The 15,903-nt window shown below is 38.9% G+C and overlaps 1 long non-coding RNA gene across 4 annotated transcripts in view; it reads right to left on the bottom strand.

Annotated features, from left to right (window-relative positions):
- Positions 1-7,864: 7,864 nt before the first annotated feature.
- LOC142602353 (uncharacterized) overlaps positions 7,865-15,903 on the bottom strand; it is a 49,360-nt gene continuing 41,321 nt past the window's right edge. For 3 of the 4 annotated variants that reach the window (XR_012836083.1, XR_012836086.1, XR_012836084.1), the window contains 3 exons: positions 13,345-13,455; positions 11,550-11,688; positions 7,865-8,042 (listed from right to left, as the gene is read on the bottom strand). This is a non-coding gene — a long non-coding RNA (uncharacterized LOC142602353). The remainder of the gene's footprint in view (positions 8,043-11,549; positions 11,689-13,344; positions 13,456-15,903) is intronic. The other variant, XR_012836085.1, reaches the window with a different exon arrangement.

The following is a 15,903-nucleotide window of genomic DNA, read 5'->3' as shown; positions in this document are numbered from 1 at the left end:
GAGCATTTATCCCCTTTCATTATGAAAAGATATTAAGAACCTTTGTTACAAACAAGCAACATAAAAAATGTGTCATACCACTTCACGACTACTAATGAATAATATCATTTAAAACAGACTGGGAAATAAACTAGTACACCACATTCTACTAAACTAGTACTATAAATATGCACAAGGTTGTTATTAAAGATAAATGCACACAGTAATTTTCTACTTGTAGGTTTTACAGGTATAATTTTGACTCATACAATATTTTTTAAAACATCACGGGGATGGAAACCAACAAAAAGACTGACTGGTGGCGATTCCTTGTGATCAATACGTGATGTCTCCATCTATTTCTGAGGGCCCACATAAATTATATTGTGGTAGTGTGAACCTTCAAGATGGGTGATGTGATTAACTTGTTCAGGGTCGCAACAGGAGGGTCTGATCATAAGGATTCTCCACCTGTGGCATTGCCGTGCAGCAGCCGCATTTGCAGAGATCGCGCAGGTGCCGGCGGGTGCCCCTGCGCCCTGCCAGCGTGGGCAGGAGGGCTGCGGGCAGGTCAACCTCAGCTTCACGTTTCTGAGGGGCAGCTCATTTTCTCTTTACTGTGCGTGCCTTTCACCGCATCCAAAGTTGAGAGATCTGTTTCGCAGCGTGCGAAGGTACGAGCGTGATGCGCACGACTGTGCCTAGCCTGTGAGCCTCCCTGGGAAACCACGGCGCAGCAAGCAGCGGTGGCAGCTCCAGCCTTCCCTTCCCAGCCGGCAGCAGCCTCGGCTCCAGGCCCCGGGGAAGCAGCAGCGGCAGACAAAAGACCTCTCCTCTCCTGCTCCCCTATCAGCTACAAATAATGGACTTCTCTTTCCTGGCAGCTATGGAGAGAAACACAGATATTTTTTCCTTTTTTGTTCAGCAAATACAAGCTGTAAGTTACAGCCCAATATCTTTAGATACCTCAACAAAAGAGGAAGAAAGGGAATCTTCATACTCACAGAGGATAATTCCTCGGGGGCTCTGGCAGGAGATGGCGACGCGCCAGGGGAGGTAGTTGGAGAATAAGCCTCGTCGCAGTTCTCTGGGATGTCTATTGCTGTACTGCTTCAACTCACTTGGACCATCTAGAACTTATATTTAATTCCTATTCTTTTTTCTCTACATGTTCTTGCGTTCACTCCAGTCCTCCAAAACCAGATATCATACGCTGTGAACCCCAGGCCCAAGGTACCTTAATGTTACCCCATGAAACAATACTGGCAGGACAATTTATTTCTGCTCAAAACAATTTCCCCATCTTAAAATTGTGATTGTTAGGTTAACATCCCATTGAGATGAGAGAAGAAAAGAGCTGCAGTTTCAGGTTGTGTCTAAAATTTTAAGGAAGGCAAGCTGCACTGATTTATCCTTGGCATACTGTTTTATAGCCGTAAGAGCAAAAAACTACTTTTTAGTGGCAGATTAAATTGTGCAGAAACTGACTGACATTGATAAGGCAAACACTGCAGCCCGCTTAAACAGGCTGAGAGTCGCACATCAAAGACTGCTTGGCCACAAAAATATAAGTGTGTACACACACACACACACACTCCCTCCCTCCCTCTCTCTCTGACTTATTTAATTTTATAAGCAATTTTATCTTTGATACACATATAAAGCAATGTAAAAAATAAAATCAAATTGGCATGGAATTATATTTTTAGTAGATAGATTTACAAAGAATTTGTGGTTTAGATTATAGTCATTTTCAGGAAACTTACTTAGAAAGTAATTAAGCATACTTTATCCATTAATGATTTTTTTTGTTTGTTTTGCATTGTCCTACTGAAACAAAACTAAAAACTATGGAATGGAAGGAATTATTTTTTTTTTAACTGAATATTATAAATGAATAGAACAAGGGTTGTTAATGTTTGTCATTTTCCTTATCTGTACACATGAATATGTTATATGCTCATTTCCATTGCAAATGGAACATCAGAATGATCATTGCAAACTGAAATATACTCTACATTTCATTTCTTCATTTCTTTGAAAATACCACTGACAAAATTAATCAATTGCTAGTATTCTTGTAGCAAAGCTTTGCAACTCAGTGAAAATGGAATGAATTAATGGCGTCCATCCAGAATAAAGCAGGCAACGTACTCTGGAGGGTCATTATTATTCACTGCTGGAACAAAGTCAGCCTATGGAGCCCTCAGCCATGACTGGGCAATTGTGCAAGGCACTGTACAAACGTGTAGCCACCCTGCTTCTTGCACACCTCTCCTCCACCTTCCTCACATTTAATGAAACAACATGAAGGCAGAGAGGAGCTGTGACTCCTTACCATAGCTACATCAGTGAGTAAATACTGAAGAAGGAAAAGAACTATTTGACACAAAGGACAAGGTTGTCACAAGAAACAACGTGTATAAAATGGCTGTGAATATATTTAGAGTGACAATTCGGAGGTTTCTATCCATCTGACCTTCTGGAGTAGCATTCCTACAGGAGCCATAGGGCACAAGAAACCTCCCAAGGGTTAAGGAGAAACTCACTCTGGGAAAAGGCTTATAGGCTTTAGCTTTCTGGCTACTGTGCTGTGTTTACTTTGCAAAGTACAGTAACGTCTCCTTCTCATTTGGCCCTAGAGACTTCCAAAACATATTAATTAAAAAATACAGTGAGAGACAGTACCTAGCCCAAAGTATTTTTTTTTAACATAGAAAAGAGAACCAAAGGAAGAAAGAGCTGTAAGAGCAGGCATCAACTCTGAGCTTAGAATGACAGTTGAAGATACAGTAAAAAAAATACTCAAGATGGAAGGAGAACTGGTACTCTTCACATAACAATGAGGCTCTGTTGGCCAGAAAACAAAAAAATGTGTAGAATAAATATGCAGAAACAAACCATAGGATGAATATATATCAGGAAGGTAAACCACACCCTTCTGACTGAGTGGAACCAACATCCACGTACGCTTGGTCTTACTGCTAATGGGACACCGGGTCATATCCTGCAAACCCTTACTTATGCAAGTAATCCCACTAAAATCAATGGGAACCCATGACTGTAATGACTGCTTCCTTGTCTCCGCTAGGGATTGCAAGGTCAGGTCCATTTTCTGTGCAATATTGGATGAATGCTAGAAAATCAATATCTCTATTGAGACTTCTTCTTTCGGAGTAAAAATAAACCTGGATCATTTTGAGTTCAAATGTTCATTGTTCCTGGGTGTTTTTATAAATTCCTTTTGAAAGCAAAATGGTCAAATCAAAATGGAGTGAAATGCTCACCTTTTTGGTGTGTTTTACAGCTTGTTGTTATAACTAGCTTTGTAATGCCATAAAGATTAAAGGCAACTTCATAGTTTCTTTGTATTTATTCTCTATCAGTTAAAATAGACATAAGCTCAAGGTCACTGTTTTATAGTATTTTTGTTTTAGCAATTCCCTCTATTCAAATGACTCAGGCCTGAAGGATGGGTGGTGGTAAAGAGTGTGCCAGAGTCTGTTGTTTCAGGAACTTTGCTATATTATGGAAAATTTGTTGGTCTTTTTGCCATAGAAAATTCAAAGGAAGGAGTTTCTTTCTTAATAAAAAGATTTCAGTGCAGTCATAGAAATATAACTTATTGTTGTGGAGCATTGCTTTGGTACCATGGAAAAAAATTACTCAATTCTGTCCACATGACAGGTTATTATTGTACTTCAATCACTATGGACCACCTTCTAGAACATTTTGTTTAAAATGCCTAAACCTGGCTTGGTATTTTCATTCTTAGTTTGCCACTAATCTACAATTACAGCTACTTGTAATTGTGTCCAAATTGAATTTTCATACTGAAATATGTTAAATCCATGTTTGGTTGCCTTTTACTTCACTTGTGGTGCATCAAAAGGAAATTATGATTAATCCAAGGCATACAAATACACTATTTTAAGGATTTTTCAATAGCTTCATGTTGTTCTGTAGCAATGGCAAGCCCTTGTTGGCTTGAATGAAAGTTTAAGACCCATTTCATTATGGTGATGTGATCAGCTTCATGTCTGCCATGAACAGTAGACCGTGGTAGAATTCAAACAGTGGTTACAAAAGAGGTCATCTCACAGAAGATAACAGCTAATTCCTTTAATATTATTATGAAAACACCTTAGAAATGTAAAGTCTGCCAATTAGGAGGCTAATGAATAGGAACTGGTGTGCTTTCTCTGAGTTCCTTAAACCTTTGAGAAAATACATCCCAAATCCATTCTGCATCCACAGAACCCTAGACCTGAAGCGTTTGGTTTACCCAACTCAAATATTTTGCCCAAGGAATTTTATTTACCAACTATTAATGGAAGGACCAGATCTCTTTCAGTCCAGCTTAATGGGAATTTTGGATGTTCAAGAAATAAAACTGCTTTGATGCTCAGGGTTCAGCTAAGGCGATTGTGTTGTTCCTGGGACCGATAGAAAAGTATGGACTTACCCCGGGATTCCAGCACAGCTGGATTTATTGGCGTGCTGGGGAGCAAATCCAAGGATGTGTTCAGTGCTCGCTCCCTTTTACCCTCCTCTGCACAGCTTGTTTCCCACCCGCTGTGTGACATATTAGCCATAACTTCTGCCACTCTTGCACCACTGAACAAGTGGCTGCAGTTTGGCTCTATAACTGCTAACAACGTTACCAACAAAGCAATGCTCAGCAATGTATAGCAATAAGCTGTTGTAACACATATTTACTGAATAAAGTACGCTTTTCAGATACACCATGCTTGCATTGTTTTCAGAGCTGTATTACTCATGCAACATGTTAACCAGCACTAACATTCTTAGTAGTACAAAAAAGGTAGTTGAAAATCCAGGAGAACAATTGGGACCATTAAAACCTCACACAAGCACATCACAATACTACAGCAAGTGATCACCAGTGTCTTCATTGCGTATCCTGCTTTACTTCATTACCTGGCTGTTATATTATTAATGCAGAAAAGCTAACCCAGAACACAAAGCAGTGGACAACACTCTACATTCTGGTTTTTAGCTAACTGTTTTAGCTACAGTGTAAGAATAAAAATATTCCAGTTCTTGGAAAAGTATAAAAATTAGGCATCAAAGCAGGTCAGATACTTACATATATCTTTTTGATGTGCTCATATGGTAGGAGAGCAGATTGATAAAGGACAGAAGAAATGCTAAATATGCACCATGACAAACAGTGAAAAATTAAATCTTGTAACTAACATTAATTACACTCTAGTAAGATGAATAGGCTGCTCATCATTAATGAGAATGTACACCTTTGTCTAAGTTTCACATCTACCTGTGATAAATGTGCTAATGGCAATAAAATACATCATAGTAACATTTGAATTAACAGCACACTAATAGATTGACACACAAGTATGAATAAAGCATTTAATCATAAACATTGTACCACACCCAACCGCAAATTTTCTTTTTTGCATATATATCAAGCAAAACGGATAAACATTACAATCTTATTGTAGTTTATGCTGAGATAATCAAACAGTATTACCTCATACTATCTCAATATTTGTAATCCAGATTATTAGATACTTACACAGTGTTTTTTGGGAGACATTCAGGTAGTTTAATTAAACAGTAAGGGGGATTTCTGAACAGAAAGGGTGGGGCTTGATCCTGGTATAAGCTACATGCCAACTCTTGCCCATGTGGCAGGGATGGAATACTCAAGCAATCTTCATGATGGACTGACTCCAATGCTTATTAAAGGATTGACTTTAATTTATGCTTAATGAAAATCAAAGCAAGCCCACTAGTCTACAATGCTGATCTGTATCTTTAGTAACCTTTCTCTCCTGCATTTCCAGTGCCTTTTTCCTGGCAGAGAGGCAGAGGGGTGATGGAGCCATGCATGCAGGACAAATGGCCAACACTGCCTTCTGTGCCTGCAGGGCACAGAGCTGCGGGCAGTTGCAGCCTCCCCATTTTGGAGGTGCTGGAGTGGGCAGCTGCCACGCCATGCCCTGTGCCTCCACAGCAGCCCTACAGGGAAGGTGCCCCAGTTGGCCATGTCAGACGACTCCCAACAGACATGTCCTCATTCACCTGTTGCCCTCTGAATGGCTCCTGAGGCACCTGGGCCTGGAACCTACATCTGTTTATCTGGGAAGGGCCACTTTGCGACAGCTACGTTACCTAATGCCACCACTGAGAAAGCACATGGAAATGCTTGTGCTCTGTCACGTATGGGGTCTCAGCCAGGGGCTGGCAGCTATTCTCAGCACAGGTACTGTAAGAGGCAGCTGGAAGTGAAAATTCATTACACTGCTCTCTCCTGGTAGAGGAGACTTTGTTCCTTTGGCTGACAAGTGATTGATCTTGGGCATGGCACTAACTGGCACTAACTGGCACCAACTTTCCTCCTCACCCAGGGCCAAAGCTCCAAACATGGCTGGGAAGGAAAAGGGCTGGATTTCACTGCCCATCTCTCATGCGCTGTTCCCAAAGTCTCCACTTCAATGAAGAGCTTGGCAGGCAGCGATGAGAAAGTGGAGGGAAGAAGATGGAACCTGCAGGCTCAGTAGCAGCAAGTAGGGCTCTGTTACAGGTCAGACTAAAAACCAGTATAGAGACCAGCTGTAATTCACAGAGCAAATATTGTGAATTAGTTAAACATTACCAAGAGGGAATTGCTTTAACCTAATAGTTTCCTGAAGATCATTCAAACAGTGCAAACCCATCAGTGTATTTTTAATGCAATTAAGCAAATGGTTTAAAATACTTTAATTACTGCCAGGGCTCACCTAAGCTACACAGTAGATGACACTGGACCCGTGCAGTGCCTGTTATAAAATGCTGCTATAAAATACTGAGAGAGAGTATACAAGCAATGTACACTACTCAAGCACAATTCATCCATCCGCAGGGACCACAAAAAGGCTCTGCAGAAGGTCAACATGCCTATGGACACAAGTGAAAAATCATGCCTACTGCCATCCTTGTAAACCGCACTGTGCCAAGATGACTTGTGCTGATTATCTGCTGGGGGAGGCCACCGCAGCATCCCGGCGGGAAGGAAGTCCCCGCATGCAGAACAAGGCACGCACACGTGGCCAAAGCACTTCACTCAAGCTTTCCTCTTCTGTCTAAACTGGCAGATCTCGTCAGGAAAACTGAAAGTCTTGAAAACTAATGTACAGATTTCAAACTGTTTATATATTTTATACTTTTCTACTACAGCACAAGCAAGCAAGCCAGCAATATAATACAGTATGACTGCCCTGGTAGCTGCCATAGTCACATTGAAAACATATATTTTATTCTTTCTTTGTTACACTAAATGGTATGTTACCCTAGGGCTGTTTTCCTTTGCATTCCAGCTGGCAACTTATTGATTAGGGGAACACTTCTGAGCTTCTCCCTCCTATGCAATAATCTTTATAATTTCAAATTTCTAAATGCTAAAAGTGCACTAATGCAAGTGGGAAGAGTTTCCTCTGCTATTTCACATACTTAAGGAGAAGATGTTATCGATTCATATGCTCTGCTCTAAAAGTGCTTTGCAAAGGCCGTAAGTATTATTATTTTCATTTTAGCAAGCAGGAAAATGGCACACAGATTGCCCAAGGTCACCCTGCAGATCAGTGAGAGAACCAGGATTAAATGCAGATCTTCTGGGTCCCTGTGCAGACACTATTCTGCTGAGCTATTTTTGGAAGGTAAGGACCCTCCAAATGAAGCATGGCCATGATACACAACACAGTTTAAAAATAATTTATGATATTCAAAACATTTTTTCTCTAGTACCTTTAACAGCTATAGGCATGAAGTGAGTTCTTTGCATTAACAAAAGAAGAGCTGAAAGAAGCAAAAATTTAAAATTTCAAGCTGAAGAAATTCATACCAGTTTAACTCCTACCTCCTGGGCTCTAATGATGTTAGAACCCAAGCACTGTGTGCAGCAGCAGCTGAAACTTTGCTTGCACAAATTTTGAGTTGAACTCTGGGTCATGGAGATAATCTTCTTTTACAGTTTTAACAATAACTGCAGAAATGTATTCCTTATCAAAATTAATAAGCTTTTGCAGAAATCCATCTACCTAAAGGAAAAAAAGGAAAAGATATGTGAAGATTTACTAATCAGGTAATAAAATTTGAAGCTTGCAGAAATTTCAATATGTGCCACAAGAATAAGTTGTGGGTCAGTACCCGCAATGGCAAAAAATGGTTCAAATCTGCTTTTCATATGTATTTTGAATGTTAGTTTCGATATTTCTCCCAACACTAAATCTGTTCTTCTTTCTAAATCTTCCCTTCACTGAACTTTATTGTGACCTGAAAATACAAGTCTGTCTTTACCAATAAAATTGTCTCCCACTCTTTTTCCATATCTCCCTCGTGTAGCCACAGTATCCTGAGGTTTAACTAGCACGAGCTAGAAAATGCATTAGTACAGAGAAAATTAAGTAAGTGACCTCACATAGATAGAAAGCAAAATATCGTTCACATATTTAATTATTTTGTTATGTTTGTTAAAAAGAAAAAAGTAATTACAAATTCTAAAGGACAACCTGAGGGAATATTGTGGTTTTGCTTCAGTAAGACTGTCAATATATAGCATATAATACTCAGTTCTAGCCTTTACTTTGCATGAGCAACTCCCACTGATGTCAGTATGTTCAGACTGACTGCAGGATACTATTTTCCCATGGCTCCTATTGCTAATTTCAAATGGATAATGCTGGTTTTTGAAGCTCACAGTTCTGAGTATCTTTAGTATTAGGCATGACCTTTTTATGCAGGCTTGTTCTCTGATCTCAACAAGTCCTTTGGGTAATCTAGCGATTTGTTAACAGCCTCATAAAAAAAAATAACACAAAGCTTTCATTCTGCATGCAAACTATGCAAATGTTGTATATCTCAATAATGTGTTTTGCAATCACTCTTTTAAATGTCTGTGATCCTAGGGATATTCTAGCTGTTCCAGGATATGGGAAACAATTCATCTCCAGAGACAAACATTTAATTGGACTAATGACTGATTTACTAACATGAACCCCACTTGAAATGTGTAGTAATTGATTTCTTTTATTCACCAGGGACTATTGTTTTTCTGAAATAGATCAGTAAGAAACTAAAGTAACAAAATATTTTAGATTCATTACTTTGCAGAAATGCAACTTTTAAATGCTTAATCTAAATGAGGTATTAACTCCAGTGGGTAAATCATTAACTTAATTTTAAGCAACAACTTGATTTGTCTTATTTTCTTCATTGATCAATAGATCAAACTGGGTCTTCCAAGTAGTGGCATGAATAATCCCTGGGATAGAACTGATTACAAAACTATTAATGATTAATAACTCAGGATAAACTAAAACTCCACCTATGCAGTAGTTAAGATATGATCTTCATACATAAGGTTTCCTGACATGCTTTGTATTCCCACATGGGACTTCTGCAGAAGTATGTGTGTGCAGCCCTGCACAGACACTGCCTTAAAGCATACTGGAAGACAGACAGCTCAAAAACTTATACCCCTTTGTGGCTTTCAGCAGTTTTATGGTCAGCTAGGACAGTCAAGTATTTTACTTTTTAATTTCAGTATGTTGTTACTTTGTATGGTCATCAACAAATTTCCAGTCATTCCTTTTATTGGAAGACTGGGGTTATATTCTCAAAGATATGGATAGTGACATCTGAAGAGGTAGAAACCTAAACATGTGTTCCCCAACACTCCTGTCTCAAACAATTTTAAACCAGTAAGAACCAATATAATAAGCCTTTGATTTTCCATTGCACCAAGGGGTACAGAGCAATCGGTGAAGTATATATTAGTATCTTCTTCACCTTGGAACTGTCAATCATATTTTTGTAATTACTCTGTCCCTTACAATACCACCAAATTAAAGAGAAGCATAGCTGGTATGCTTGCTTTCTAACTCAGAACAGAATTTTGCAGTCTAATATGATGGGAAGTGTGTCTTTTTCCAGATGTGCATTTTGAACTCTTTCTACTTATACTTTTCTATCATTTAACTTTAGGTAACCTGGGCTAGGCAGTGCATAACTGGAGAAAAGAGCAGACTGGAGGCTGGATCACAATCTTGACATTGTAAGTCTGCTATACTATGACTGCAGTATTGCTACTGGGGAGTGTCACCACACCACTCACAATAACTGTTACTGCACCCACCTGAAGGCACCCAGTGCATCATCTAGTCTTGTTCTCAGCCTAACCCGTCAGCAGGGGTTGTGCAGTTACACTGCTCCTGGCAATTAGGAAAGAAATCCACATATTTTTCCTCCCATGAAAGCTTCTGGAAATGTTTGCACTTTCCCTTTCAGGAATATGAGGCACAAAGAAAATTCTTTATCTTATAGGAAATTCAGTATCTATATGTTAAATATCTATTTAGCATTAATGAAAAAAAAATCCTTTTCTCTCCACAATTAACAGCTATTGATATATAAGAACTGTAAGGCTTTGGAACCTTACTCTCTATTCTGTATCTCATCAGAGCTCCTACAGAACGACTGAGGATTGGAACCTTACTAGGATTCAATCTACCCATGCCATCCTATGAAGTAAGGCTTCAGCTTTAAAATGTGCTGGTGCTTAACTGGGCCTCAGAGCTTGCAAGAGTTGCAAAGAATGCAATGTTGAAACTGAACCTTCAGTGTCTGACACTATCAGGTACACAAAATTCATCAGCATGATAAGTGTTCCCCTCATGCAGTATCAATAGCCATCTTTCTTATGTGGTATGAAATTAATCCTTCACTTGAAGCAACTTTCTCTTGGTCACTATATCTTATTTTTTGGTGACAAATGGACAGGATGAGCTACAGAGGAATCCAGTGCAAAGGAGATGAGGCAATGTAAACAGGCATGCTGTAAACTTTCTGCTATCTACCTCTTTGGCATTTCAGCACTACTTTCATCAGCTGCTCAGCAGAATGACAAAAGTTAGTATGTCCCAAGCCTCAAGCAAAGCAAACAGGAGCTTTATTAACCTTTTCACACGTGGGCATTACTTGGGAATTGCAGGCCTCCAAGACATGGCAAGGTCAGGGTACACTGTTGAGTAGTTGTTGGCTCCTTTTACAGCTGGCTACCTAAAGTACATTAGAGCAAGCAAGGCTGAAGACTGAGTTTTCAGCCTGTGGTTGTCTGACGTAGTCCAGGCCAAACAAGTCTGATAATGACAGTCCATTGTCACAGAGTTGCATTAATAGTACATATTAGACTGAAATTTCTGAAGCTTCTTTGGAGAAAGATTTTCTGTGGCACCCATCTGGGGAATCTGGGTTTATGACATACATCTTGGAGCCTTTATGTTTCCTAAAAACATAATGACATTTAAGAAGCATACTCTTTGGCAATGTTTCAGTGCATCGCATTTTGTAGAAATAAGATTGCAAAGGGGCTTGCAATTAACTTGGGAACATTTTTGGAATTTGACAAGCTCCTGCCATTTCTGTGATCTTTGATATTTTCTTGAAATATCAGCAGAAAACCTATGCCTAACAATAAAACATCGTTTAGTTGGACTGTTCAAATAAAGCACATTTCTTAAATGTGCTCACATCACTTTTTCAGTTACCTTCTCCAGGTATATTTTTGCAGTTTTCCAGCCTCAGTACTCTGGACTTTTCCTCCTGGAGACACAAGGGCCCGTGGTGCTGCGTCACATTGGTTACGGTTCAACTAGGTTCAGGGAAGTTCTCAGGTTTACCTAAAAGCTGACAAGATTCCAGAGCTCAGCTGTAAGAAGTACAGAACCAGAACTTACAATCAGGGTAAAAAATTCTAATCATTCTACCTCAGAGCAAGAAACAGAGACACGTTATTGTATTTAAAATATTTAAGGCAGCATTTTCTGCATTAAGAGCAGGGTCAGCTTTAGCAAGGTTGTCTTCAGACTCCTGTTGCTGTTTCATAACTTCCACCTGACTAGCAACAACCTGGAAAATATCACACCTCCATTTTCACACCCACTGCGGTCATGCTGCATGGCAAGCAATGATTAGAAGCAAATATATTTACAGGCCAATGAAACCAACATATTTACAACCTAGTCCAGCTCAGGAAACCCCTCAACTTCAAATTCAATTGCACGGGTGCAAATGACAGCCTATTTAACACTTGATTTAAATTTCAAGATTTTACAAATTAAAGAGCCTTATTATATATGCCATACTTCTAGCTCTGAAGAATACCATTTCTATAGGAAAGCTACAAGATTTGTGAGTAGTCTATGCAGTTAAATAAAAAGATAATTTTGACATCTTAAAATTTAAGCATTATCATTCTAGGAAAAATTGAGGCATACAAAGTGTCAGTCAGAAATATGATGAATTTGTATATTTGCAAATGAACAGATTATTTGTTAATGCAATAAGGCAAGTATGTGAAATCTGTAACATACTGCCTTCTCTAATATTTTGCACCTCTTATTTCCATTAACACTCAATGAATACGCAATCTGAAAGCACAGAGATGTGCTAGGAGGATGACTGTCACCAGCATCAGTAACACTAACAAATGCCTGGCATTTCAATCAAAAGGAATGCATGCAGTGGACAGAATGAACCAATGGGAATTGATTCCCAACCAGATGCTGTGCCAAATCACTTGAATTTATGCCCAGTGGCAATTGTGCAATAGCTGGAAGTTTGGATGCACATCCCTCATTGTGAGTATGGTCATACTAAAAAGGGTGAATTAAATCAATGCAAAGCTGCTTTCAGTTGGATGTGAAGGCTAACAGAAATGTGTTCTAGTTCAAAGCAGAGGAGCAGACAGTGACACTTGTTACTAAACACTAGCTGGCAAACACGACACAAAGACAAGACCTGAGGCAGCAGTCTCCATGTCGATGGGATGTGTATCACTGATGCAGGATATCAAGAAGATAACCTGTTTTCTAGGTTCCTCATCTTTCTTGGCAGCAAAGGTGAAATTGGGGGGACAAGGTGGGGGTGGGGGGGCAGCACTGCAGAGCAGAGAAGCCGTATGCTCTACTCTCTGCTCTACCTTTAGTGCAAAGAGGGAAGACACTGCTGGGATCTTCGAACAAACATAAAAAAGTAACAGGTACAGAATCTTCTGTAAATCAGTCCAAAGAAAGAGGGTTTGGCAGTGCAACTTCTGTTCTCAATTGCTTAACAGGTGCTTTATTTGGGGTACAAAGCTGAGGCCCTCTCCCTGACCTCATACCTCTGATACAGAGGTAGAGTTGCCATTGTACCTGTTTCTATCAGTTGTGGAGAAAGAGAACAGATTATTTTGTTCATAAATGCATCCCTAAACCAGCAGACATTCCCCATAAAATACGCCTACTCCACACATTGCCTAAACCCTGCAGCCAGGCTGGCTTTGAACTTAGCGCTACTTACTTTTACAGCTGCTCTGAGCAGCCACCAACTCCCAGAGAACAGTTGGGGGACAGGGACAGAGGATGAAAGCATTGGTCCTGCAACTTCCCTTCCAGGGGGACACAGCTTGAGCTATACCAGTATGAATGAATAAATCACCACATATACATAAGTGTGTACATGTAGATATAAATATTATATTTAGGTTTATATATACACTGCTGTATTTATATTACCATCATACAAGACATCAGCTCAGTTCCACTTTATGTGGATGTTAATAGATGTATGTATATTCTGTTCATTATAATCTGCAACAACTTTTCCTCTACCAAGTTTTTCTGTACACTACCCCATTTTGTCAATCTGTGCCTTGGTGTCTTTGTTTCTCTGATGAAGTTCTCTCTCAAACAGCAAGCTTAGACCTCAGCTCTTCCACCTAAATTATTACAGAAGAGAATTGGTAATTAAGTTTTAACAAGATTTAAATGATATTAAAAACAGACAGTTAAAAAGAGACACTGCCTTGGGCTTTGATGTAAATTTGTATAATTATTTTTAGTCCTCTGGAGGATGCATGATTATGTTTCTGTATTTATAAAAATACTGCCCTGGAGGCACCAAAATGAATTTTATAGTCTACTGATTTGCATATTAATGCTAGCCAAATGTATTTTTTAGCAAATAAATGTCCATGACAGTTATCAAAATTTCCAAAAATTTATAATGTTTTTACCTAGATTATTTAATTTTTTTAAAAAACGTATGCTGTAAAGACAAAGTAAGAAAACCAGCACAGCACAGTGATATACACACAGGAGAGAGATGAAGCCGATGAACTAAATAAAACATGTATGGATTTTTAACAGTTTTTTACTATAACAGTTTTGGTAAGTAAGTGTTAAGTAAAGACTCAGGGTGTGATCCAAAGCTCTTTGAAGACACTTGGGCTGAAGATTTTCAACAATACACAATTCTGTACATTTGCCTTCCTACAAAAGACATGATCATTGTGAAAGATCCTTCTCTTGATCAACTGTCCTTAGATACTTTTCAGAATGAGAATAAAACTCATTTAGCTAAAATGAGGGATACAAGATCTCACTCGCTACAGCCCAAAATCATAATCAGAGGCTCGAACTGTAATGTCCAAAGTTTGTATTACCAGTATAGCAAAGGCTTCGGTTTAATGGTGGCAGATCAGGGACGTAGAGCCATCTCTTTTATGCTGCTACATACAGGAAATAGTAGTTAGGTTAAGATTTTTTTGTTCTCATTTATCAATCTACCCTGTAAAATCCTAATAGATTCACAGTTGTTTTTATCCCTTATTCATCTTGCATTTCATATTTTGTAAGAGGCATTTTCAAAGCCAGAAGTCCTACTCCTACAGTGCTAAGGAAAAGTACAAGCTTTTAGAGCTTGTCTAGACAACAGCAGAATAACAATAATGACATTGTACTCATTCAGAATCCACTCCTGTATGTATATGTAGAGAAAACTCTTACCACAGTCAGTCAAAAGACAATGAACTCAATGGGAGACTTCTTTGTGCACGGATGGAAAAACCACAATCATAGTTAATAGCAATTCATTTTGTTATCAAGATAAATCCATTGGCCTTGCAGTTTATCTCCCTATGGAACTAATGTATTGTTGGCTGAAATAATGTATTATCAGCGCAATAATTATCATTGTAATAGTCTTAAACAATTATTTGGATTAGAAACTCATCATATTGTCCAAATTTATGAGGAGAGCTAAATACAAATTTTGTGATTTTTCCAGACAGAGGAGACAAGGTGCTGCTTGTGTGCCAAAAATTAAAATAGAAAGTGCCATCTCAGTTTCTAATAGTAGCAGATAAGGTGAATTTTACAAAAACGGTTGAGTGTTAGTCAACTGCTGGCTCAGGGCAACACTTGTTAGGCCATAAATGAGCTGATTGCATGTTCAGAACTACAATTTCCATGAAGTTTCATTCAAGGAGATATTAATGATCGTTATTTAACTGTGACAAAATGGTGTCACAAAGGGAATGTATACCTGACACTCTCCACTGTCTCCTTACAAGAATAACTCCTGATTTGTGAACTTTTGCCCTGTATACACATTAGCCAGAATGTTAAAAGGAAAAGCAAAAATAATTTAAAATAAAAGTAAAATAAAAGATGAGTAGTTAAGACTGAGTAAAATGTTTCTGTAATGCTTCAAGGTTGATTGCCAATCATGAAATGAGGGGATGAGATGAGGTGGTCTGAAAAAGCAAGCACAGAAAATTCTTATGTTTCTTTTTTTAAAATCAAGAAATCTTCGGTGGGTTATTGAGATCATTTGCACTTGGAATTTTGTACCCACAATCAACTGCAGGAAATAAATTACAGATGTGATTCTATGGAACTTGCCCTTGCAATGTGCTAAGCATCAGCTTTGAGATGAAAGGCAGGCAGGGGTTGGTAACACCCAGCTCTTTGGAGTACCAAGGATGAAGAGAATAAATGACGGTACTGGCAATGGATCAGATATGAGCACACAATCACTGTTCTGCAGCGTAAGTGACAGCACATGGCACAATATTTA

This window comes from Balearica regulorum, chromosome 6, assembly GCF_011004875.1.
Source record: "Balearica regulorum gibbericeps isolate bBalReg1 chromosome 6, bBalReg1.pri, whole genome shotgun sequence".
NCBI classification, from domain to species: Eukaryota; Metazoa; Chordata; class Aves; order Gruiformes; family Gruidae; genus Balearica; species Balearica regulorum.
The sequence above is the reverse complement of the archived record's forward strand: the minus strand, read 5'-3'. Positions and strand labels throughout refer to the sequence as shown.